Source organism: Girardinichthys multiradiatus, chromosome 9 (assembly GCF_021462225.1).
Source record: "Girardinichthys multiradiatus isolate DD_20200921_A chromosome 9, DD_fGirMul_XY1, whole genome shotgun sequence".
Classification (NCBI taxonomy): Eukaryota; Metazoa; Chordata; class Actinopteri; order Cyprinodontiformes; family Goodeidae; genus Girardinichthys; species Girardinichthys multiradiatus.
The window spans coordinates 33,497,341-33,523,099 of NC_061802.1; the positions used below are offsets into that span (position 1 = coordinate 33,497,341).

General features: G+C 39.3%; 1 long non-coding RNA gene across 2 annotated transcripts in view; it reads right to left on the minus strand.

Moving 5' to 3' along the window:
* LOC124873805 overlaps positions 1 to 23,978 on the minus strand; it is a 54,790-nt gene extending 30,812 nt beyond the window's left edge. Inside the window, exons 1-2 of one of the 2 annotated variants that reach the window (XR_007039637.1) lie at positions 23,829 to 23,978; positions 9,325 to 9,451 (exon numbers count right to left, since the gene is read on the minus strand). This is a non-coding gene — a long non-coding RNA (uncharacterized LOC124873805). Of the gene's footprint in view, positions 1 to 9,324; positions 9,452 to 19,179; positions 20,361 to 23,828 lie in introns of those variants that run through there. The other variant, XR_007039636.1, reaches the window with a different exon arrangement.
* Between the last annotated feature and the right edge of the window lie 1,781 nt (positions 23,979 to 25,759).

Consider the following 25,759-nt stretch of genomic DNA (forward strand, 5'->3'; position numbering starts at 1 on the left):
ATTTTAAATCTGCTAAAATTTACCATCATAGAGTCCATTTGGTTTAAAGTCCTTTCAATGAGATGCCAGAGAAAATGTTAGTGGCCAGAGTTTTCACTGGCTGTGTGGAGGGTTTCCAACTCCAATCCATTAGAGCTACTGTCCTGCAACTTTTAGATGCACCCCTTCACCAGCACACCAGAATCAAACAAAAAGCTCATTACCGGAGGTCTGCAGAACTTCATAACATGCTAAGGAGGTAATTCAGGCGTTTTATTTATTTGTGTTAGAGCAGGGATGCATTCAAAGGGTGCAGGACAGTTTCTCTTCAAGTAATGGAGATGGAGATCTCTGGCGTGGCAGAGGCAAAAACTCGGACTTGGGAGGGGGAAGCAGTGCTTCGCCAACAATGTTTACAGTGGGGGTGGGGAGCTGCTGACCTCGACTGGGGACATTATCGGCCGGTGGAAGGAATACTTCGAGGATCTCCTCAATCCTGCCATCACGCATTCCCTGGTGGAAACAGAGGCAGGGGACTCGGGGTTGGACTCTTTCATCACCCAGGCTGAAGTCACCGAGGTGGTTAAAAAGCTCCGCGGTGGCAAGGCTTCGGGGTTGGATGAGATCCGCCCTGAGTACCTTAAGTCTTTGGATGTTGTGGGGCTGTCATGGTTGACACGCCTCTTCAACATTGCGTGATGGACGGGGACAGTGCCTTTGGATTGGCAGACTGGGGTGGTGGTCCCCCTACATAAGAAGGGTGACCGGAGGGTGTGTTCCAATACAGGGGAATCACACTCCTCAGCCTCCCTGGAAATATTTCCATTTATGAAAAACACAGACAGCCTGGTTATGGAGACTAAAGGAGTGCCGCCCTCTAAGTGTTGTTTGGAAACTTTGGTAAAAACGTACATTTTTCTGTGCAACGTCTACTTGAAAACCACTATTACACTTAACAGGTGATAATTCCATTTTTTATAGTTATTATCACGGTAATATTCAATATGCTAGATGATTGTTGCAGCAGTAGGAATATTTTGTTATTTTTGTTCTAAATAAAAGCAATTACATAATGTTATTAATGTGAATTTACAATTTTGGGGAAATCCTGTGATACATAAAATTTTGTCTTTTTTCCTCAAGGTTGTACCATGACAATCTTTTACTAATCCATGTCAATCAATAAGGCATAGTAATGTGTAATCAATTTGACTGATCCTGAAATTTTCCCCTAAACTTAAGTGTGATTCAAGTAAAACCAGGATTTAGTAAATTTAACTTAAGTTTTGAGGAATATCCACACACTGACATGGAGACTAATGGCCGACTGTGCAGTTTTTCATATCAGGAACTGCATATCATAGTCAGCATTTTTTTAAAGTAAGAAGATGAGTATAAAGTCAAATCCTTATTTCTATAAAAATATATGAAAAAAAAAAACAGGTGAAAAATCAACAACAATAGAATAACTGTCCTCAAAAAAGGCTATTCCTGTGTACACGAAGCTCTTGAAGCATTTATAATCTAAGATCACTAAAACTACTCTTACTTGTAATATTTTGATAACTAAAAGTAGTGTAGCACAATATTAGGAAACTGCAATTGCAAAACTGTTAAATGTTGCGATGATGATATTGGTTGCGTTTGAACCCACAAGTCCTTAACTGTTTTTTTTCCCTCATCATGATGTCCACACTAAACTTCATGAGCTTCTTTATCACAGTCAAGAAAATCTGTAGCAGTTGCGGGCATCGGCGTGAGATTTCATGAATCTTCACAATATTCCACCGATACAGCGACGATTGGTGTGTAGTGTGCAGCTCTACGTCAGATAGTCTATCTTATAGCTCTACTATACATTTACTGTACAGAACATATTATAACCCAAACAAATGTGTTTGAATTTCTCTCTCTTCTTTATATCATTGCTGGTGAGAACCTTTTGTGTGACTAACCATGGAGTGGGGAAATCAAGGCTGAGCTACTAGAAGACAAAGACCAGCAAACTCATCTAAATTCCACTTTGCTGAAAAGTTTCTAAAAAGAACCAGATCAACCTAACACAAACACACACACTTATCACACACAATTGCTTCCTACTCAACCCTGCTCTGTGACCTCTCTGAGCCAAGAGACATCTTTTCCTTCACTTTAAAGTCCTGAACTTTCTTCCCCCAAAAAAAGAAAATTGAACCTCTCCTTGAACTTCTACCACGATCACTCCCCTCTCATCCTGAATGTTTTTCCTTCCCACACTTGTCCTGATAGACAGACAGCTCGGGTGACAATTTGGTGCAGAGAGACAGACAGAGGAAGGGGCCTACTTGCCTGTCTGCCCCACTCCACCCCACCCCAGCACCAGTACAATGCAGCAGGGCATCTGGCACTGGAGTGCTGGTGCTGGGGGTTAGGGGAGTTCAGAACAAAGCATTTACATCCCCCTCCCTGGAATATGATTATAATTTGTAAATAGCAACTAAGACATGTACTTGTGAAACGAAGAAGGAATTTTAGTCTTGCGATTCAAAGAAGGCACCATTTAATCTATTCTTATACCAAGGAGACAAGGAATCTTCAACTATTAAATAATAATTGCATATATTGTGTAAGAAACTATTATTTGAACTGAAAGGGCATGTGCCTGTGTGTTTGTGACTGCAGTTGCAGCTTGTTTATTCGAAGAGTCCATGACGAAGCAACGCTGCCAACGGTCAAGAAAATGCTGCCTGCTACGAAGACGGGCCCCCCAACTTCGTCTGTCACAGAGACTGTCTGCCTCCCACCAGTCCCATGTGTTCAACTGTGTGCTTCTGTCTGTGTCTATACATAAAATTAATGAGCTGCGTGTATGCATTGTGAGAGTGCGCAGGCCCGGTGTATGTATTAGAAATGTGACTTGACCCCAACCGGCAGAAGCGGGGTCTCTACATCGGACCGGGCGTGGGAAAAAGGGGAGACTTCTTTTCACAGCTGCCTTTGCCGTTGCATTGAACCAGAGAAGTTCCACCACCCCCAACCTGCCTCCGCTGCTTATGCCCCCCTACCCTGTGTCCACCCCCCACCTCCTCGCTTTCCATTCACTGCATAGCCCCGCTGCCTTTGAGAGGACCCCCGTTCCTCCCTCCTCTGTTCGTCACCCTTCTGCACCGCACAATCACAGCCACCACCAATCTTTAATGCAGCCACCATTCAGCATTGAGATGCCAGAGGCCACTGTGCTTCATGCCGAAATAAAGAAACAACTAACAGTGTAAAAAAGTACTTAAAAACAACTTTTGTATATTCTACATACTAGGTTAAAGACAAACATCTTAATTTCTCAATAGTCAATCCTTTTACATCACACGTTCTTTGAGCTCAATTATTTTTTCCCTCCGTCCCTCTCATATTCTCTTTTCCTTTGCTCTTCTTTGAATCGGGAGTTTAATTTATGTTAACATACACCACCACTCTACACTTGACTGGCTTCCCACACATAGCCATCGGAGGCCTCCTCCCTCCACCCAGTGTTTTTATTTAGCGGGCTTAATCTATCGAACCACATAATGTGTAGGGTATCATTTCAAATAAAGCAGTGAAGTTTATGCATACAGTAACACGTCAAGAGCACCCTAAATAACAAGACTTCACCAAACGACAAGCTGCTTAAATCTAATGCTACTTTAAAATGCAATAGCTTGAGGTTATATGTTCGGCTTATCCCTTAAAGGATCTTTAAACACATCATGTACCCTTCATTTGTTTCAGACTTCTCATTTGTTTGACTCAATAATTATGCAACAACAAGCTTTGCGTGAAATAAGAGCAGCTCATCCATTCACACATTTTTACCCTACCTATTCCAATGAATTTAACCATTGTGTTTCAATGTAGAATTATTATTTGTATTTTTTGTAGCTACATATATTTATGAATTATTATTATTATTTTCTTATTGCTTTAATATCATTACCTCTTACTATTAATGGATGGGATCTCTGTTTGGACCAGTTGACTTTTAAAACAGATTAGGACCTCAGATCAAAGCATAATAATTCTGAGTGACCTACAGCTGGCAGATATAATTTATTGGAGTCATTTAAGCCAATTTTCCTCATAGTACCGTACTCTAAAAGTAGAATAGAGAAAATTACTTTAAATAGTGGGTAAGAAACATCCCCCACTGTGAAGTTGGTACAAAATGTCCTGTGGTAACCCAAACTGAAAATGTAAGAAAAGCAAAGGTGCGAAATGACCAGCAGCCTTTAGAACACAGACACACACTGAAAAAAAAAGTGCTAAATGTAGAGATTATCCAAAATAGATAATTAGCACTCTATTATCCTTCTTCTTTCTTTAGTGTGAGCAGGGAGAATGCATTTCTCCTAAATGCCATTGTCAGCACATAACAGATGAAAAACTAATAAAGATATATATATATATACACAACAATTGACCCAAAAACAAAATATCTGTGTGAAAGATCAGAGAGTGCTGGTTATCTATTTTTGGATGTTCTACTGAACCCTGTACCCAGCCAGCTGCGTTTACATTGAAGTTGTCCACACTGACCATTTTATTTTTGAAAAGCAGATATAAACCTATAAATCAGATAGGGACTTGAGCAATAATCAGTGTTTCTAAAAGATCCCATATTCTTTTGGATCAGTGAACACACAATACCTAAGCCCTAATTTATACCTCCAAGTCCACTTTACTGCCCAATTGATTTTCAGTACATTATCATGAGACTGTAGGTAACACTATATATCTCTGAGTGAAACGCTGTGCTTCAACTTAGCCAAAAATTATATGACTATGAGTGCATACCTGTTAACAGGGGTCCAAGTGGCTCACGTACATGGATGTAGAGAGGTATGTCAAGGACCTAAACAGTAACAGGTAGCTCTGACAACAACACTCTTTGATGTAGAAGTGGTTACAGATGTAAGACTCTGTTAGTTATCTTCAGTATCAGTGAGGTGTTAAAAAAGTAACTCATAGAAAGCCCAGAGATGTAAGAAGCATCTGGAAACTGTATTTTCACCATGTTGGCTGTTATTTTAAGCAGCCACTTATACAAGGATGGAGACATCAGCAGACAAATCAATCAGTCAGTGTCTTACAGCAAAGTTGATCTCTGTTAACTTTAACATGTGACATCATTTGTTATTTTTAGTGCCAAAAGAAAAAATCAGACTCTAATAAAATTGGTATTAGCAGGCCCGTTCAGAGTTTGATGCGTCTCCATTTAAAAGGTCACAGAATGTGCAAAATAACGGCAACAGATTCTTAGAAGTGATCCGAGTAATGTCTCGCTACCCAGCTGGGGCACCAGCCCTGTTGAGTAAATGCTAAGAGGCAACATGAGGGGCAGCGATGGTGTGGGGAGGTTGTAGCACCTGAAAGCACTCCATCTCCCTTGGCCAACATGCCATGACGGTGTGGAGCAGCAGTCTGAATTGGTTTCTCTGGGGTGGCGGCGATGGCGAGATGAGCCCGAATAGAGGGGATGGAGGTGAGGGCGTCTGAGCTGAGGGGGACAGAGATATGGTACACTGAGGTATGTGCCTGAGTGATGTCGGACTGGATTTGAGGTACTGTAAATGAGCTGATTACAGCTTCCCTCATCTTTTAGTCTTTCCATAAACATGAGTGAGCTCAACTGTGGAAGCAACAGTGTTATGTGTGAAATCCCACATTCTGCCGTCTGCACTTCCAACAGAAAATAACGCATAACCTGCTCACAGGTCCTCAAGGGGAAAAACACAGTATGAATGCATGCGTCTGCATGTGAGCACTAAATTTGCTCTTATCAATACAAAGAAGATGCAAAGAGTGTCACTTCTGGATTATTATATCTCTGTATCAAACATAGCCTGTAGCTATGCCTTTACTTCTAAAGCCCATGTCCAGCCAAAGCCTGTTTGCATCGATTTGACTAGTTTGTGGATATGATATTGACTAAGCAGACCAGCATCCCTCATTGAGTTGAGGCAAAGGGAAAGGAGCTTTAAGAGGTGGTCGAACACTATGGAGGAGGATAGCCACAGGCTGTGAAATATCCTCTGATCTTCTCTTGTCTGATTCTCAAACGCAAACCTCTTCTCTCAGGAGGTGGGAGCAAGCTGATATAGAACTAGGCCAAAGTCACAAATGCTCATCTTCCAACCCTAAAGGGAAATAAAAAACTAAAACAAAAAAATCACTTCTTTTGTTTCTCTTCTATGACGGTCCTATATCTCAACGAATCGGGGGCTTCACGTCTCGCTCTTGTTTGGCCTCCGTCTCTCCCTCTACTTTGTTCTCCACAGGAGACTGAGCATGCACGAGGTGTGCAGCGTTCGCAGCCTGCTGCAGCAGTCAGGAAAGTGAAGGTAATCTTTAGTCCTGTCACTCAACTCTGAGAGGGAAACTGAGAAGAAAGAGAGCGAAGCGCATACTTCAGCCATCCATCACCTTCAACATAATACGTACTTTATAAAACACACAGCATGGAAGGTTTTGCCAGGTAGAAAACTGAATTTTGGGGCAAGTTCAAGAAATTTATTGAACATTAATGGATAGTTAGGGAAAATGTCCAAATTTTTAAAAATAGGATACTCCTTCTTTACATAGTAAGGAAGTTAAAAAGCATATTTCTTCATCAAGACAAAACAAAAAAGAAACAAAATAAGATATTTTCTGCACATCAGCAAAGACAGAAATGTAGGAATCAGAGGGAAAAGATAGTGGGAATTGGTATAGTGTGCGACTTAGCCATCCTGGCAGTCTTTCTACATTAGCAAACCACACACACATATCAGATTAAAGCACACCACCATATACAGAGCCTTGCAAAAGTATTGGCATGTATCTGGCATGTTTTATTGCCTCACAACCTGGAATTAACATGGATTGTTTGAGAGTTTGCACCATTTCATTTACAGAACCTGCCTGCAACTTTGAAGATGTATTTTATATTGTGAAGCAAACAACAAATAGGACAAAAGAAACCTCCATTGTGCATAACTGTTCACCCGCCCTATAGTCAGTACTTTGTAGAGCCAATTACAGCTGCAAGTGGCTTTGGATATATCTCTATGAGTTTTGCCACAACTTGCCACTGGGATTTCTGCCCATTCCTCAAAGCAAAGCTGCTCTAGCTCCTTTATGTTGGAATGTTTTTGCTTGTGAACAGCAATCTTCAAGTCTAACCACAGATTCTCAATTGGATTAAGGTCTGGACTTTGACTAGGCCTTCCATAACATTTAAGTTTTTCCCCTTAAACCACACAAGTTTTGCTTTAGCAGTGTGCTTCAGGTCATTGTCCTGCTGGAAGGTGAACCACCGTCCTAGTCTCAAATCACAGGCAGACTGATGAAGGTTTTGCTAAAGAATATCCCTGTTTTTATCAGCATCCATCTTTCCCTTGACTCGGAGCAGTTTCCCAGTCCCAGCTGCTGTAAAACATCTTCACAATATGATGCTGCCACCACCATGTTTCACTGTGAGGATAGTGTTCTTGGGCTGATGGGATGTGTTGGGTTTGAGTCAGGCATACCTTTTCCTTGGTGGCTGAAAAGTTAAATTTCTGTCTCATCTAACCAGAGCACCTTCCTCCATATATTTAGGGAGTCACCCACTTGCTTTTTGGCAAAATCAAAACATGCTTTCATATGTTTAACACTAAGAAATGTTTTTTTTATGGCTACTCTTCAATAAAGCCCAGCTCTGTAGAGTGCACGGCTTATTGCGGTCCTATGAACAAACACTCCAGTCTCTGCTGTGGAACTCTGCAGCTCCTTCAGGGTTAACTTTGGTCTCTGTGCTGCCTCTCTGAGTAATGCCCTCCTTGTCTGGTCTGGGAGTTTTAGTGGATGGCCCTCTCTTGGCAGGTTGGTTGTGGTACCATGTGCTTTCCATTTGAAGATGATGGATTTGATGGTGCTCCGGGGGAGCATCAAAGATTTTGATATATTTTTTATAACCCCACCCTGGCTTGTACTTCTCAACAACTTTGTCCCTGACTTGTTTGGAGAGCTCATTGGTCTTCATGGTGTGATGCCTCTGGGGTCTTTCAGAAAATGCGTTATTATACTGACAGATCATGTGATACTTAAATTGCACACAGGACTTCTTTTAACTAATTATGTGACTTTCGAAGGTAATTAGTTGCATCTGAACTTTTTAGGGGTTTTATTGGAAAGGGGGTAGATATATATGCACATGCCAATTTTCAGGTTTTTCTTTTTTTTATTCTCATTTTATATATTTTATTCTCATTTCACTTCACCAACTATTCTGTGCAGATCTTTCACTTAAAATATGATTGCAAAACATTTAAATTACAGGTTGTAAGGTAACAAATTAGGTAAAAAGCCAAGAGAGGTGAATACTTTTTCAAGGCACAGTACCTTTAAATGGCTAAAAACAAGCTTGGACAGTGGAATAAAAATATGCCCCCTCTCATCTCCCAACCTTGAAGAATTAGACAAACTGGATCAAACATTATAAAGAATGGGGCCAGAGGTGACTCAATAAGAAGGTAAGAAGAGCAAACTAGTATATGTTAAATGTTAAACATGAGGGTCAGGCCAACTGGTATGGAAATATGTCAAGTTTTGAAAAGTTAAGGTTTTGAAACAAATAAAATCTGATGTCCTTCTGTCCTTCCTTTTTTTTATTGAGATGCCAAAGAATCTAGAAAAGCAAAAAACAGCCCTGTGCTGCACACTGCCAGTCAGCTAGCTGAAAACAAGGCTCCCTTGCCTACAAAATAGGCAAAGTTGTCTCTGGTTGTATTACAAAATCAAATGCAGTCCTTGTGTGAAAGCTAAACAAAGACCACCTATTACATTTATTAAGGTAATGTTTTTTAAAACTAAAGGTAGCCTCCATCCAAGCACATCAAGTTGTCTTACTGTATGAAGACCAGAATGGCAAAATAATATTCTGTGTAAAAGGCATATTTATTTGAAAATTTTGTGAATCCTTATTCTATGTTTTTGTTTAAGTATTTGTATTAACACCAAAATAATGAAGTTCTGTTTTGTAATGGTATAGATTACGTGATTATAACTGTGATAATCAATAAGTTTATTATATTATTTTAGTAGTAGAATTATTAAGTGTTGCTTTTGTATTTACAATAACAATTAGATGCTGTTTTCTATTGTTTGATTAAAATTTCTGTCTTATTATGTGAAATCATAGTATTTATACTCAAGTTAATCATACAGGAATTTCATACAGACCTGTGTGTGAGTTAAGATATAAAGAGAGTTGCTGTGCAGGGGTGAAAAAAACAAAAAACTTATGCTAGTTCAAGTTCAAGTGATTGGGCAACAGCAGATCTGGTCCAGAACAGCAGGACTGTGTCTCACCTCTGACGTCAGAGGGATGAACTGACTCCGTTGCTGACCCCTGCTCTTCAGAGACAGGAGGATGGCTGTCTGTCACTTGCAGGCCTGCAGATGAGGTGTGAGTTTTTCTGTAGGTCTTCACTTACTCCTGTAAAATAGAAAACATTGTTTTAGCAAAAGGTGATCTGCCGATGTCTAAATTTCCAAAGAAATTTTTTTAGCTTATAGAATAAGCTTCTCTTCTTGAGCTCATTTATATTTAGATATTTGTAATAAAAAAAAGTGTTTGACTCAGATTCTAACAAAATACTTTTTAAAGAATTGTGTTAAAGTAAGACATAACTTTATTTGAAAAGATTTAATTGAAAAAAAAATTTAAGTTGGAAATGTTTCCTTTTTTGGTGACTCTTAACAAAGAGCATATAAAATTATGTTTAAGTTTATCTTATTTATAATATAATATAACATTTGCAGATTTCCCTTTTCAGATACATGTGGGGAGTTTTTCCTCATTTTCTCTTATAGCTGGTATATCCAGACAGTAGACACACATTCACACACAGAAAAACACACCTCACAAGCGATTACACAAAACGCTCAAAAATTACATCCACTGAAATCTGGCCTCCTTCGTGGGTTTAAAGCCTGCATGTCAGCCCTTTCAATTTTCCCCCTCTTTCTCTTCCATGGGTCAGAGGCTGTTGCTAGGCTACCAAACCCAGAATACATAAGTTCAGATAAAAAGGTTTAAAGAGGGCACTCCAATCCAAGTTAAATATGAAAAGAGGAAGCTGATGACAAAATATGGATTTGGATTACTGAGATTCAAACACAGTCACTTGTGAATAAAACAGTGGAAGAAGGAGAGAAGGAAAAGAAGAAGTAGAAGAAGCAGAAGAAAGCATATTCTCAGTGAACAATTTGGTAGTTTCCAATGAGAATATTGGCTCTGCAAAGGTTGCTTCTGCACACACATAAGTCACATCTTCTGATTCTTAACATGAGTGCGGAGCAAAATGAGTGTGTAAAAATGGCCTGCTCTGCAGCCCACTGTATTCTGTTTATTGTAGCCCTTAGTGACAAAAAATGAGGCACACTGGGGGTAGTAACAACGCACTCTCTCAGAAACACATCCACAGAAGAACACTTGTAAATGCAGGGATGCATGTGTACTCACCCTCATGGGGGCTGCAGTGAAATCTAGTGGCCAAGTGTTACACAATCAAGATAACATCTAGTGGGATAGTGAACTCAGCAGGGCTGTAATGCTAAAACAATAGCTCTGTTGTGTATAGGGTAGAACAAAGGACAACTGATCTGTCCAAATTAATCCCACCAGTGCAACATCTATATGTGCACTTTGCAAACAGAACAAGTGGGAGAAGCAGTGGAGCTGGTGGCACAAAACTTTACACAAATGACCCATTTCAATTTCTCAAACTGTTACAACATCACCGTGTGTTCTTCTTTAACACTGCCATCTTAATGCATGTAGAATACATTTAGACAGCAAACACTATAAAAAGCATTCAAGCAGATGTACAAATGGAGACGTACAAATCACAGAGACAATGGAATGTTTAATGCAGCCTTATGGCAGGTGCTCAAGAGAGAGACCCAGTCTAGACTGGGCTCCATCTGGTGCGTAGAGGCCTCCTCCTCGCAGCGGAGAGGGCCCAGACAGACACATATTAATGTGGGAAAAAAACACACGTCTAGCCTGCCTCTATGAACACTCATCAGACTGCATTTGAATCTCAAAGGGGCTCTCCACATTTCCTCTATTTATTAGCCCTCAGCAATGCATTAATTTCTACTACAACAGGGCGAACGTGGAGAGGGCGGCCTTGTGCGTGTAGAACAATCGCAACTGACAAATCCTGCTGTGTTAGAAATGCCTGTCTCAGTGTTGAAACATAATCTTTAATGGACATATTGATGAACATCACCAAACATGCGGTTCAGTAATTACATTTCAAGAGCTGTATTTTACCAAATCACAAAAGAATGAATGGTTGTTTTTGAAATTGACTTTAGTACCTAAAATGATTTGTGCATTGGAAAATTTTAATTAACTGGCTTTGCAAGATTCCAGTATGCTGCTCCTCTTTTAAATTACACCAAATGCACCTGTACAGCACATTATAAAAGTGTAAAATAACCACAAATACAGTAATTACTGTCTTTGAAAACTAAATTAAGACTTAAAACACACATTGTCAACACATGCTGCAAGGCAATGTCAGTGCACACAAACAGGAGTGTTGCAACACAATGATGCAGCAGTGCTAGCATCTTCCCTGATCTGTGACGCAGTAAAAACTGGGGCCTCTAGCACCATGCAGGCAGGAAGGATCTGTGCTGCTGCAAACTACACTCTTTGTACAGAAACACAACCAGCCACACACCTTTATCAGCTATAACACAGACCTGGCTTGTTTGAATTCAACAGGCTCCACCACTGTGGAGTTAAACCTTTCACTCAGCCGGCCCCTCTTGGACTTGGATGGAGAAGAGAATAATCAGGCGATGGTGAAACACAAACTGGGTTATAAAAACAGGCCAAGGTGACCAAACTGACTGTCTGAGTACCAATAAGGGCTACATTTTAGAGGAAGTGGGTCTCTGAGCGACAGCCGGTTTTGGTGCCTTAATCACACAAGTTCCTTTGATGTATGCAAATAAAAGTCGATTGGTAGTTAGGTCCACATGAATTTGTAGGTTTGTAGGCCATCACCATGAGAACATTTTGAGTTTCTATAACAGTCTTTTATTGCAAGTAACTATGCCACACCTGTATGTGGTGATGTAGAGATGCAGTTACATAAATACACAAAAAACAAAGAGGAATGTGAGAAGCATACTCTTCAAGTTGTCTTTTATGTATAACCTGCTTTGAGTGGAAGCTTCTGGGTGACAACACTGTTGTCAAAAACTACAAACAAATCAAAAAGCTATTCTGATATGGCAGCCTTTTCTTTGTAACCCATAAAATAAAGTGTGAGAAACACCTTATAATTTAACCAAAACCTCAGGGCCCAAGGGTATTGGCTCTGTAAGTGCTTTCTAATCTCCAGCCCAGCAACCAGTACTGCCTTCAAAATATCTGGGGCTGCTCTTGATGTGCCGGGATGAGATAACGGTCTACTTATGGCTGCTTTTATTTCTAACCCTTTAAGTCAGTCCAGTAAATGGCATTATTGCAAAGTGATTATCAGCAAAACAGCAAATACTTTAAATAGGTACCTGATATACATTTTGTGTTTGACCCCACTCTTTTGCAGCAGCCTTTCTAGGGAATCAGGCCTTAAGGGGCTGTTATTGGTGGCAAAAATCAGGTTAAATCCCAGGGTATAAAATTATCCCTTTGATAAATATGTTATGAACTACAGAACTGTCTTATTTCTTGTTCTTTGCTCGCCACACTGAGACATGGGTCAGTTGGAGAGTCTCATGGTATAACTTTGAGTAATAGTACCATGGTTTCATGGCATTATAGTATTTTTACAAAAGTCTAAAGCAAAAACGGTGCACGACTAATTATTCTTATTTGAAACAGAAAAGCGACAATTACTCACACTGATTATTACACAGAATATTGTACTTGTTGCCGTATTTATTTTGTATGGTACAAGCGATAGGTGATGAACGTTATGTTTCAATGGGTGCAGCCCATTTTCACAATAGTAACTGCTTTCAAACAGCCGAATGTCTCTTCTGAGAGAGAAAAGTTTGGAAGCCTTCTCTCAGCCAGCTAACCATCAGTGTACAGCTACATGGTGGAGAGGGGCAGTGCTGCTACATACAGCTAGGCAAAACTTCGTTGTCTCTCGAACGTTCTATTTAAAATGATTTTAAACCATTGGAATGTTGCGGGAGATTTTTATGTGATTTTGAAGGCCTAACTTTTTAAAAGGCAACCTTGACACCAGTTTTACTTATACTGAAGATCTAGTTGGAAATTAGGGACCCACATTTGTTGATTAGTTGAGATTAAATGGGGACCCAACTGATCTAAGCCATGGAGAGCAGTGTTAGAAATAACCCTGTAAGAGAACAAATTCTGTGGTAGATGACAAAGTGGATCTTATGCAACCGTTTGTTTAAATGAGAACATTCATATAGTACATTTGCAAATGCGCAAAGGCCCGATAACACACCATTGGATGGATCATTTTTTAGTTAATACCTTTTTCCATTACACAGATGAAAGGCATACTGGGGCTGCTGGTAACCACGTGACTCCCAGGAGTCCTCCAATCGGGTGCCTCTGACATCGTGCACAGCTCACCTTGTGTTTGCTGTTCAGCGGCATCCAAGTAAAAATGAATAAAGGTGCACATGCAGCCTTGTGCCTTGGGAATGTTCCATTAAGACAAACACAAGCATCAGCGTCTTCATCATCGTTGTCACCCCTCAGTGAATGGAGCCTGTATCCGGCTGCTAACTGTCACTCCAAGCATCCCTCCTGATCAGAAAAACAAATTTAGACCCATGAATCCATGTTTGGAAGGAGGACAGGCTCTCTTTTCTGCAGCGATGATTTTACAAGGAGGAAGAAGGTGCTCCATCGTTGCGATCCACGGCGGGGCTCTCCGTCCTCCGTGCAGGCTGCATCCCTTCCTCCGGCTTCAACCATCGGCTCATCCGCTCATGAAGCCCCCTTTTTAACTCCGCTTCCAGCTGTCTCCGCCGTGACGATTGCGGAATTAGTTTATACATTCGGTTCTCTAGCTTTATGATATTACATAAACTCATACAGCTAGATAACCAAAGAGAAAAACTAACCCACGTCTCTTAAAGGGGCCGCCGTCGGGAGCTGCCTGTGTTGTGGTCACATGGAGCCATTGCAATCCGTCTTGCATGAACGCGCCTCCTTCGCTCTGTCTCAGGATCTGCCTTTCTAATATACGCGCGTAATTGCGTGCACCCAAGAAAACATGTTACACTCAGTGAGATTAATGTTTTTTTTAGACGCACGTGTGCTTCTTTCTGTGTCTTTTGCATCGTCGGATTATGTTGGATAATAATTATAGGAAAAAAACATGCCACCTTGCAAACAGCCCCCATCAGCATCAAGAGAGAAGCAAACCCTCAACAACAAAGTGCACCATTCTTCCCCCTCTCTCTTCTCCAAAAACATCCTGGTGAACTTCAGCCTGTATAAAAGCCTGAATTCGGAAGAGCACCTGCAGGGTGAAGTCATGCAGCTGCAGGATGATGATGACACATCCATTTATCACAAATAGAAAGGCTTAACGACTTCAAATAATCGCGTATTTCTCTGCTAGTAGTACAACACAGTGTCTTTCTAAGCTCCTAAGAACCATAACACGACTCCTGAGCTAAGGCACTTCCTCCAAAGCACAGGCCCTCACAAACAACCGGCTTATTGTTGCTTTTTAAATGCCAGCTCACATCGACCCATTTCAAACCACAGGGCCATAATTTTCGCTGCTGAGTGAATTAATCCGTGCAATATTTGAAAGCATGACAAACTACCACAGGCTCGTGCAACCATATAGAGTATAGGATGGCTTCAAGCAAAATGTCAACAATATGACCTCCAAGTAAAACCGGTCCTGCACTGGAGGGCCTGTTTGTGTTCCAGTAAGTTAGTGATAGTGACAAGCTGAAGGAAGCTTTCAGGACAGTACTAGTCATCAAGCTATATATATATATTTGTTTTTTTTTTGTTTTGTTTTTTTTTCCTTACTGTGGAGTATTCACCACATTCATATATAAATATACCAACATTGTAATAACTTCTATTTATTGCATGCTAACGCCAAAATTGTCATTGGATACCAGACCACCCCACTGAAAACCTTCTGGGAGCGCCCCTGTTACTTTTATATGCTTTTTAAAACAATTCATGGTAATTCAGTAATAAAAAGATCCTCATTGGTAAAATTATCCAGCAGCTATTGATCCTGATTGTATATCAGAGTCAATATAAAACTAAGAAGAAAAGCAACAGTGCTTTGCACCTAACAACAAATACTACTGGTATATAAAATGAATTGTAAACTGGTAGAAAATATTGCTGTAGTCCATGCTGTGATACAACCCAGTGGTGTTTTTTTTAAATATATTTTTAGCTCATGTAAAATAAAAAAAAGGCTATTAAAAAATCCACTTAAGTCAAGAACAGACAAGAATGTTAAAAATGTTATTGTCCCAGTTAGACTGTAATTCAAACTACAGTAGCTTACATTTTGTATGGAATGCAATGTACTTTAACAGTACATACATACTAGTAAATAATGTTTATCGTTTCAACGGTAAAGACAATACTTTTACGGCTAAAACAAGACTAATTTGTTAATATATGTTACAGTGCAGGTCCAGTTAGATGGTAACAACATAATCATTATCAGAGAAGATTAAAGTCGTTTATGTTTTTTTATTAAGTATATTTGTTCCGAAATGTTGCTGCGAATGTATCTAACATTCTCAGAAAGCAACCCATTTAAATTAAAAAATACTGAATCCCTCCCCGACTCGCTGAAGGCACGACGCTGCGCGTCCTCGTACCACGTGGGCTGCCGGCACGTCGTTCAGACAAAGCCCCAGTTTACACAGAGCAGCAGTCCTGTCTCTCTGTGCGTGGAAATAACACGCACAGCCAGGTATGGAAATATGCAGGTTTTGAAGGTGTCAGATTTGGTGCAGAAGGAGGAGGGCGAGTCATGCCGTCAAGGGACAGGCTCGGGGTTCTGCGACTTATTCATGCTTATTGACACACAAACACGTGGATGTGCATGAAATAGGGCAACCAATTCGATATAAACAAGAATCACAAATTAGAAAGTGAACCTTGTGATTGGGAGCTTCATCTTGCTGCATCCTAATATAAGCTCCTTAAAAGTTAATTTAGTTGTAGCTCTGTCCATTACGCATCTGCCTATTCCGGTGAGAAAGATCTGTAACATCTGGTCTCCGGCAGCGAGTTACACCAACATAATAAGCACCAACATGGTCACTTTATAACTGCTCTAAGAAATAGCCATGTTTAAGGATCTGATGGCCAAAAAGGTGTGATGATGCATCGCTCTGATGAAGATAATGATGTAGAATTATGAATTAAGAATGATGATTATTTAATATAATTAATAGTAGTATTAATAATAGTAGTAGTAGTAGTAATATTATTATCCCCAGGCTTGCTTTAAAAAGCGATTATAGGTATAGACCTCCTGATAACCAGGGGGGATACTATGAGAATCTACTTAGTGTAAACATTGTGTTAAAATAATATTTTGTTCACAAGTCATTTTATTTCTCTACTAACAAACTTTCTAAACTATTTCAATAATTGTTTTAAATAATAATTCAAAGAGATTATTTGAAGGTTTATTTGAAGGCTTATGGACAACATTATGGAATAACTGCAGAAGAATGCAAATATCCGCCCTCAGCCTTCAGACTCAGCAGTTTCCCGGATGTTATTTCGACTCTGTAATAGTAATAATAATAACATTCAGATGATTATAAAATACACCCGAGCCTAATCAAAACCTCTGCATTCATCTCGGTTTTAATTCTGTGCGTTTAGTAAACTACCCACTTGAATTTTAAACTGCTCTGCTATAGTCATTCTGCTTGTGGGAAATTCTCTAAATAAACAATAAAAAACAGGTAAATTAAGGTTAATATCATTTTTATTCTTTATAAGTATAATGTCTTATGGAGTAAAAAGCAACTTTTTCCACACATTCGCACTTTTGATCTGTAATGACACTAAAGCTAAAACGAAATTTACAATTTTCTTCACTTGCATTTGAAATTACATTAAATGCATTATTTAATAATAACAGAATATTATTATTTTTTGTTACTTTTTAAAGAAAGCACACATTTTATAACACTACATATCTAATGCTGGGCAGAAACTTAAAAAGGTTCTAAAGCCAAGATCTAACGTAACCCTGATAGTGTGAGTGTGTTTCAAGTGTGTGTGGTGTGCGTGTGTGTGCGTACGTGATGCATTTTCTTTGCCTTTGGTGTAAAATGAATGTACTGTACGTTAATGCAGATTGACTTTCAGTTCTTCCTCTCATCAACTGAACACGCCCCTTGGGTACGTCACGTCCTACCACATATAAATACAGTAAGTCGTCCAATCGAGGTTAAGCCCTCACCTTAATTCTATTCTATTCTCTTCTATTCTAGCGTGTTAACGTGAATAAATTATAAAATGCCCGTAAACTTGTTTTGTAAATGCTGCTACGGACAGATTCAATGTCCGTGAATTAAATGAACCTGAAAAATTCATAATTACACTTTTCAAAATCTAACAAAATATAAATGTGTATATAAAATGTAACAGTATGCAAAAATATCAAGTACTAAAATTTAATAAAACAGCATTTTCCCATGTTGGCGTTTCGAAGTAAGAATTCAATGTCTCTGTCCATGGTGCTGAAACGAACGAAATGCAATTTTCTGTATTTGGTTGATGGGGGACCAAAAAATTCAAAATGAAAAAAGTTCAAGTTTGTTCAGGCGGCTGTAACTCAGCTGAACTCGAATTCGATAATATGTAATTGTTTGTGTGTGCTTTTGAAAAAGGAGAAATACCATTATTTTATATTGTAATTTTTATACGTCCGAATTACTGAGATCCCAACCAAAATGCCTAATGTGTCTATTTGTTAACCTAAGGAAAATTAAATATAATATTATTTCAATAAGTCCAAACCATGTAATTATTTTAGAAAATAATTACCATTTATTTTTGTCAGAAAAAAACGTTAAGATGATTTTAAAATTTTAAAAAATAAACTGTTCTCAAGCTTTACAAAACCAAATCTGACAGTTTTTCATTAAGAAAAGTAACCGAACTATTTATTTTGTATGTTTTATGGGCAACATTATTAAAATTCAAATTTAATGTAACCTAACTGTCCAGTAACAGCAAAACATCAGGCCTATACTTGTTGCATGTTAAAAGAAAGAAAGAAAGAAAGAAAGAAAGAAAGAAAGAAAGAAAGAAAGAAAGAAAGAAAGAAAGAAAGAAAGAAAGAAAGAAAGAAAGAAAGAAAGAAAGAATAGCTTTTACTTTTTACTTTTTAGTGTAGCTTCTGTCAAACTGTGATTTATTTCTAAAATCAATTTTTTGTATTTCACATCAATAATATTTTAGGAACAATAGATGAATTACTCATAAAACTTAAATTGAATTTTCTCTTGAAGTGTAACTCTTAACAATGTGTAAATAATAATAAATGAGTCTAAATAGTCCTTTACATTTTTTAAATAAGGAAATAATGGCATAAAAAGTAATTTAGTTTATAAAAATTATTGGCTGTATATTTTTGTCAGCTTCAGTGGTTTAGCAATAAATTTCACACGGCTGCTCCGGAGAACATTTTCCCACAAACAAGTGACCCATAAAAAAAAGGGGGGTAAAAAAGAAAAGAAAAAACTTGGGCCGATAATAGAAAGAAAAAAGTCAACATCAAGTTCAACGGCGTGCTGGTGCTCATTAGCATCACAATGCTGTCTGGGAGCACACACAAGTCTTCTTAACAAGGGGCTCTGGCGTCAAGTCCCTCCACCTCCCAGCCGAGGGGACATTTTCCCAGGCTCTGCTAACAATCACACAACTGTTTTACTTTTTAAACGCTGCGCAGCTCCATGGCCTCTCAGCCCGCCTCAGCTGCTCTCAGTGTGGGACGGAATAGTCCGGTTGCCACTCATCAGTCCGGGTCTCAGTGCACCTGACAGCGTCACTTTCAGGCTCACTTTAACCAACGGGAAATTATTACTATTATTATTATTATTATTATTAGCATTCCTAGATCTTAAAGTTAATAACAGTTTATCTTAAACAAAAACAAAAACAAAACAAAAATCGTGAGAAATACTTACAAGCCATAAAAAGTGAATAAATCCCGGATCCCTGGTTGAAGTCCTTTTAGAATTTTATGACAGGTTTCTACCAGCGATTTCTCAAGAGTAACCATTACCAGAGCCTAAAGTCCAGGGATCAAACCCAGCGTAACGCGTCTTCAGAGCTGCACAAGTTGATCCAACGCAATATAAGTTTAAAAATGAAAGAAAAAAAAATGCAGCGAACACTTCACTGTCTCAGCACCTCCTCTTGGATGACAGTGTCGAGGTAGCTGCTGCGTCGTCGGTCCCCTCCTTTCTCTCTCTTTCTCTCTCTCTCTCTCTCTCTCTCTCTCTCTCTCTCGCCCAAACACGCACTCAAAGCGGCCGCAGCTGCACCATGTTCTACACGACCCGCACAGCAACGCAACAGTCTTCCTGGACCACTATGAATCCCTACGGTTGGAGTTGGATCTCCTTGTCCTTACATGGCCTCCAGCATCTGACAGACGTGCTGAGCCACGTGCAGATCTCTCTGCGTGGTAGTGACGGGACGCAGAGAGAGCTGGAGAACGAAGCCCCGGGACCTTTTTCAGACACCGATGCATGCCAGCTCACGGGCGTTGTTTTTATTCTTCATGGTGGGGAGAGAAGGGCATCAAACATCTTCACACTTTGATAAAGAGACGCATTTTCGCAGATGGTTTTATGTGCCACAAAAAAGGAGCCCACACATCGTATCGTGTGTCTTCATTCTCTACGATCGACTGCACAGAAAAAGGTCCAATTGGCACCAGAGAAAAACATCACAGCACCTCGAATGAGTGGTCCTCACACCTGCATGCATCTCTCTTTTCTGAGGCACCTGTGCCAGCGTCGTAAGAGAAAAGAGAGAGCGAATTAGATCGCCCCATAGCAGCAAGCGGCTATATGTTTAAATGTAGTTCCCATGTAGCCATGGCGGACCGCAGGAAGATTGCGTTATTATCAAGCAATCTGAGGTGGAGCGGGTTAAAAGCGGAGTACGCAGCAGCCGTGTTCGCGGGGCTGATGCCGCAGCGACAACCTCGGCAACGGCCAGCAGATGCTGATGCTTATGCCTCTCTTGAGCTCCCGCGAGTCACGTTGCTTTACGCGTTGCGACGTCTTCTATGCGTAACTAACAGGACGCATGGTGGACACTCGTGTCTAAATCTCGACTTCAGAGAGAGGGTTAAAAATTACCCCACATGAAAAAAATATTCTCCAACAAGCAGAAATACAGACTGCTTATATATTAGACAAAAAGGAGAAAGCAGAGGGAACGCAGAGGTGTCCCTAAAAATTTGACGTGTTAAGTTGCGTGCTGACGTAATGCGCCAGGATACATTATTCCAAATGTGTTATCCACAGCGATATGAGCGTGGGATGTTTATAACACTAAAAGGCTGTCACGTTTAATACATTGGCATTCTATGCTGTTTTATAACAGCTACCGCCATGTTATAGAGAGCAGATTTAACGTTTTGTTTTATGGCAATTAGTCATCAGTCAGTCAATCATTTTCTATACCGCTTCTTCCATAGTGGGTCGCGGGGAAGCTGGTTGATGGCAATTAAGAGAAAAAAATAATAATAATTATAAAGAATTTACACAAGGGCGCTTCCAGAAAGTAAAGGGCTACCAGATGGGGGCTACCTAATTATAAAGTCACACACCAAAACTAAAAGCCTTAACAAAGTTTTTAAGAGTTTTATTATGCTGATGTCTTATAGGGGTAAGGTAGGTGACATGACATGTTATGAAGGACAAAGAAATCACGTGTAATAAATAAATAAATAAATGTCCTCTCATTTCCCGATTCACATGAAAAAACCCAACCTCACTCTCTATGCAAAGGGGCCACTAATTTTAGGACAGGTTTCAATATGTTTTCTGAAATCAGCCCCATTTTAGGAGTTTTAGTCGTTCTTTGAAATTTTGCCAAAACATATTATTTTCCAAGCAAAGCAGTCGACGCATGGTATTGTTGTGGAAGGCTATGAGAGTGCCACTTTCTGTGGGGTGTAATTTGGCACATAGATTAGGCCTAATTAAAACCTAGGCCCTATTTAATTTAATTTGACATGCATAAGAAATGCGATAAAGAGGACATCAGACTGTTAAAGCTGAGTTTTATTTCAAAATCTACAGTTCTTGAAATCTAATTTAGGGTGGTGTATTTTATAGATCTTTTATTGTTTGTTTGACAAAGGTCCAAGTGTGTTAATTCACTGAAAAAAAAAATCATTTTTTAAAATTATCCACGCACATGTGGACTATGGTGATGAATATTAATGTCAACTTCAACGCGTATACTCAATACTCGTTGCTTATGCTATACAGGCCTTTCTGAGGCCTTTAGCCGAACACATTCCTAGAACATCAATCTATAGTGTAAAACTACGACATCCAGCGGCACAAAGGTGATACTGCAGTGTATCTCGGGCCTGCGCAGGTATGAAGCCCGGCCGGAATCTATAACACCTTAGAAATCGCAATCAACGCAATAAAATATAGTTATTAACGCTCCAGTGTAAACATGGCACCTAACTCAAGGCTGTTAAATATCTTAAAGCATGACAGTGCTGCATATGAATGACTGCGTGTCAAACGAGATACGCGGCCTGACATGTTGCATGCATTAATGTTTGTAAACTGTAAGAACTGCATTGCCTGCTGTCGATTGGACTCATAAGATGAAGCTGTACTCGTTTTATTCTGCTCAGCTTAGGGGAAATTAACCTGATTTATCATCAATAGCCTTGCTCCAACAGACTGCACGATGAAATAAACCTGTGCCACTCAACGGGGTTTATCAGCAACATGACTTGAAATAATATTTTTATATTAGTCTACAATAAAACCATAATAACCGTTTTGATTTTATTATCTCGTTTGTTGTTTTGCTGCCATTTATTATTAAAAGAGTAATAATAATAATAATAATGTCACATGATTACACACATTTGCATTCATTACATTAGTTCACACTTGTAGCTTTCATTATTACTTATATTATAAAGAAAAAGACTGAAATCTATATCGAGAGATTTGACCCTGTGACGTTTTCACATGTAGCGCACTAAAGTTAGGCTTTTATTTATCTCCGATTGTAATTATGGAGGCAAAATCACAAATAATGTTCTTTTTGGATGAAAAAGTTTAATAATAATTCATTTGCAGAATATACATATATACGCGATCTTGAAGAAATTAATTATACAATTTTGCGTTTCAGATACTTACATGCAATGTGCCTAACTATCTCTTTTTATTACACACAAATGTATTTGTTGCAAAATAGCTTTAAAAGAAACATCTAAGTTTATTAAAACTGTGTCCTCGTTATCTCAAAATATATTTCAAACTACACCTAATTGTGCAAAGACTTTAGGAGACAGGTTGTCATTTTTAAGTGAAATTAATTCTATTATTTAAACAATGTCGTTTGCTGCCTCTAATGCCACAGGAAACTGCACTTTTATCAATAGTTATTTCAAAATATTGCTTTATTATTATTATTATTATTATTAATATAATGCTTTTCACCTGGACAGTGTGAAATAATATTTTAAAATATGTCAATAATTATTTACATAAACAGATGGACATACAAGACATTACAAAAACAAAATTCTTAAAATCCTCGTCTTCCTGATAAAATAAAGGAATGCACTTTCCTTTTTAAAACAAGTAAGTTTCATTCAGCTTAAATTGTCATCATCATGCATGACCTAAGTAGGCCCTGTTGGCTTCAATCGCTAATAACTGACCAATTCAAGTAGCCACTTCTGGGAATTGTAATGACCGCTCCTCAAAGAGGTCTGACCTGACACAGGGACATAAAGATGTCAAAGGTCAGGCCTGAAAAACCAACAGGGTGCCAATATTTGTCCCTCCCTCTGTCATGCTCTCAAATTAGCACCAAGTACTGCTGGTGCTGCAGTTCTTTCAGTTTGTTGGAGATGATTCTCAAGTGCAGTTACAGAAAATTTAATAGGGAGTGAAATTACATTGCTTAAAAGAGTTATTATACATAGATATGAACATAGCATGGAAGAGATTAACCAATAAAATCTGAAATACTGAACAGCAACAGCAAGTCTTTGAGGTTTTTTAAAACTGTGGCAGGTTGCAAAACATTTATTTGATTCCTAATCCTGTGGTGCATCCATATTGGCATATGGCATCATTTTTGAAATAATAATAATAAAAAGTTGTTAAATGAGAGGAAAATGGCTTATACATGGCATATAAACACCCACATGACCCAACTGTCTCCACAACATGTGGCAAAATCAGCTTTCTCTGTTTTATATCTTTAAGATTAGTGGGAACAGTGCGCTGATGCCAGACAAATCTTCCTCCATCAAATTTAACTGAACGGACTCAATGCATTGAAGACCAGATCAGTCCCTGGCTCTCAAAGCTTAAGATAAGATCATCTCTTTGGATCCACGTGAAGTTGATGTCAGTTAGAATCTTAAAATGCACACATGCAGGAATACATGTTTTAAAGTTTCGATTGAGGTGTAAAGCAAGAAACGAACTGCATGAAGATGTTTTACACGAGATTACACATAATTAGGCTGTATTTTTACTTTCATGTGAAAACAATAAAAACAAAGGAATCAAATAAGGTTAATACATTTCCAGCTAGAACTCACCCACAGTTCAGCTGCAGCTTCTTGCCCTTTGTTGGTCTGTCTGCTGAGGAGATGTTGGGCCATTCCCAGCCATGTGAAAACAGACTGATGCCCTCCCCGCTCTTCTGGTTTAATTGGGAACAGGCTGAAATTTATGCTAATGCGGTGACATCAGCCCCGCCAGCCTCCTCTCTCTATAAAAGAGCGGAGCAAAAAGGGCCAAAGTCGCACCTCTTTTCCCAGCCAGTATCGTCGGTCAAGTTCATGCGCACCGCTGGTAGGGCCACTTTTGTCATCCAAAATGCGGGAGCGCGCTCATCAAATTAACGCAGAGGAGGACGTATAGGCATGTGAACATATCAATACATCTGGTTGGGTCATATCAACAGCAACACTTTTGTATCAGCGTGACAAAAAAAATATAGATTTTGTGCACCTATAGGGAGAAGAGCCAGGTTTGTTTAACAAGGTATCTAAAAATGTGGCAACTCTACCGGTTTTCAAGAAGCGAAAAGATCCACCCTGGTTACACACGAGTGACTTTCTCCCACATAAGATTTTGAGACAGTAAATTATTCATCCGCTCAGGTGCGCCAGATTTCTCCCGTGAGTTTTATGTGTGCGCTGACACATGCTCACGGTAAAGGCTAAAATATACTGCAGTTATAGCAGGATTACAGACACCTGCAGTGTGTTCCTTAGTTTTACAAATGCGCGAACTGTGTGAGGACATGAGTGACAACTAAAAGAACCACAGCAGAATCAAGCGGAGCTTCACTGCATTGACTACAACGAACCAGATACACAAAGTGCATATGAAGCCACTTTATGCCCCTGACCCATGCCGCCCTGGACAGAAAGTCTATATAAAAACACACCCCCGACTCTCCATTAAAGGAAATCTAGTCTGTAGATATCAAACATTTAACATATTTAGTGTTAGTGTTATGTATGGATTATAGAGAGCATTTTTCATGCACATGGTTGGGGCCTTTCTATGAGTAGTTTGTTTTTTCTCCCTGTGTATGTAAACATTCTGGGTACTCTGGCTTCCTCCCATAGTCCAAACAGATGTACGCTGGTAATTGATCTCTCTGAAATGCCCTGTATGTGACCCTGCGATTCACTTTAACCTGTCCAGGATGTACCCCACCTCTTGTACACCAAACACTGGATATAGGCACCAAAACCCAATGTTAACCCGATGGGCACTGAAATTGAATTGATGTATGAAACTCTTTGATTTTAAGGAATAAAACATTTGAGATATTACTTGATAGTAATATCTGGTGTGTGTTATTATTTTCAATCGACCTTTAGGTAACCTCATTGATACAAATTTACACTTTAACTAATTTTTTTCTGTGAAAATCCTAAAACAGTATCGTGGGTCAAATGTAGATCAATCCACCAAATGGGTTGTTTTTCACCCAGAAGTTTTTTTTTGGACGGTGTATAGGACCAATAACAGCTTGACTCACCTTTCGTTTCAAAGGCAATTTTTATGCTTCTTGGCTCTTTGCCACTTGTGTAAATAATATCAACCTCCTTTTCAACTAAAACAGTCTAAAGTAGTAGATTCATAAAGGCTGATGATGATCATGATGCTACTTGCTTATTCACGGACAAAAGAAAAGAATCTGACAGTAGTACATGTTTTATTTGGCACTTCTGACTATGTTTTGTGGACGGTGCAGGGATTAATGACAGGATGGGCTGAACGACAGTGTATCACCTTTTCAGTCTTTTTCTATGCACTTCCTTGTTTCCCTTATCCTTCCATGAGACTGCTAATTAACCGTCATGAGTCGGAGTCCTGTTTTAAATAAATCCCTGTGACAAAGCAGATCTGGTATTCCTTAGCTGGTTCCCACAGTTCTTCCTAACACACACACACACACACACACACACACACACACACACACACACACACACACACACACACACACACA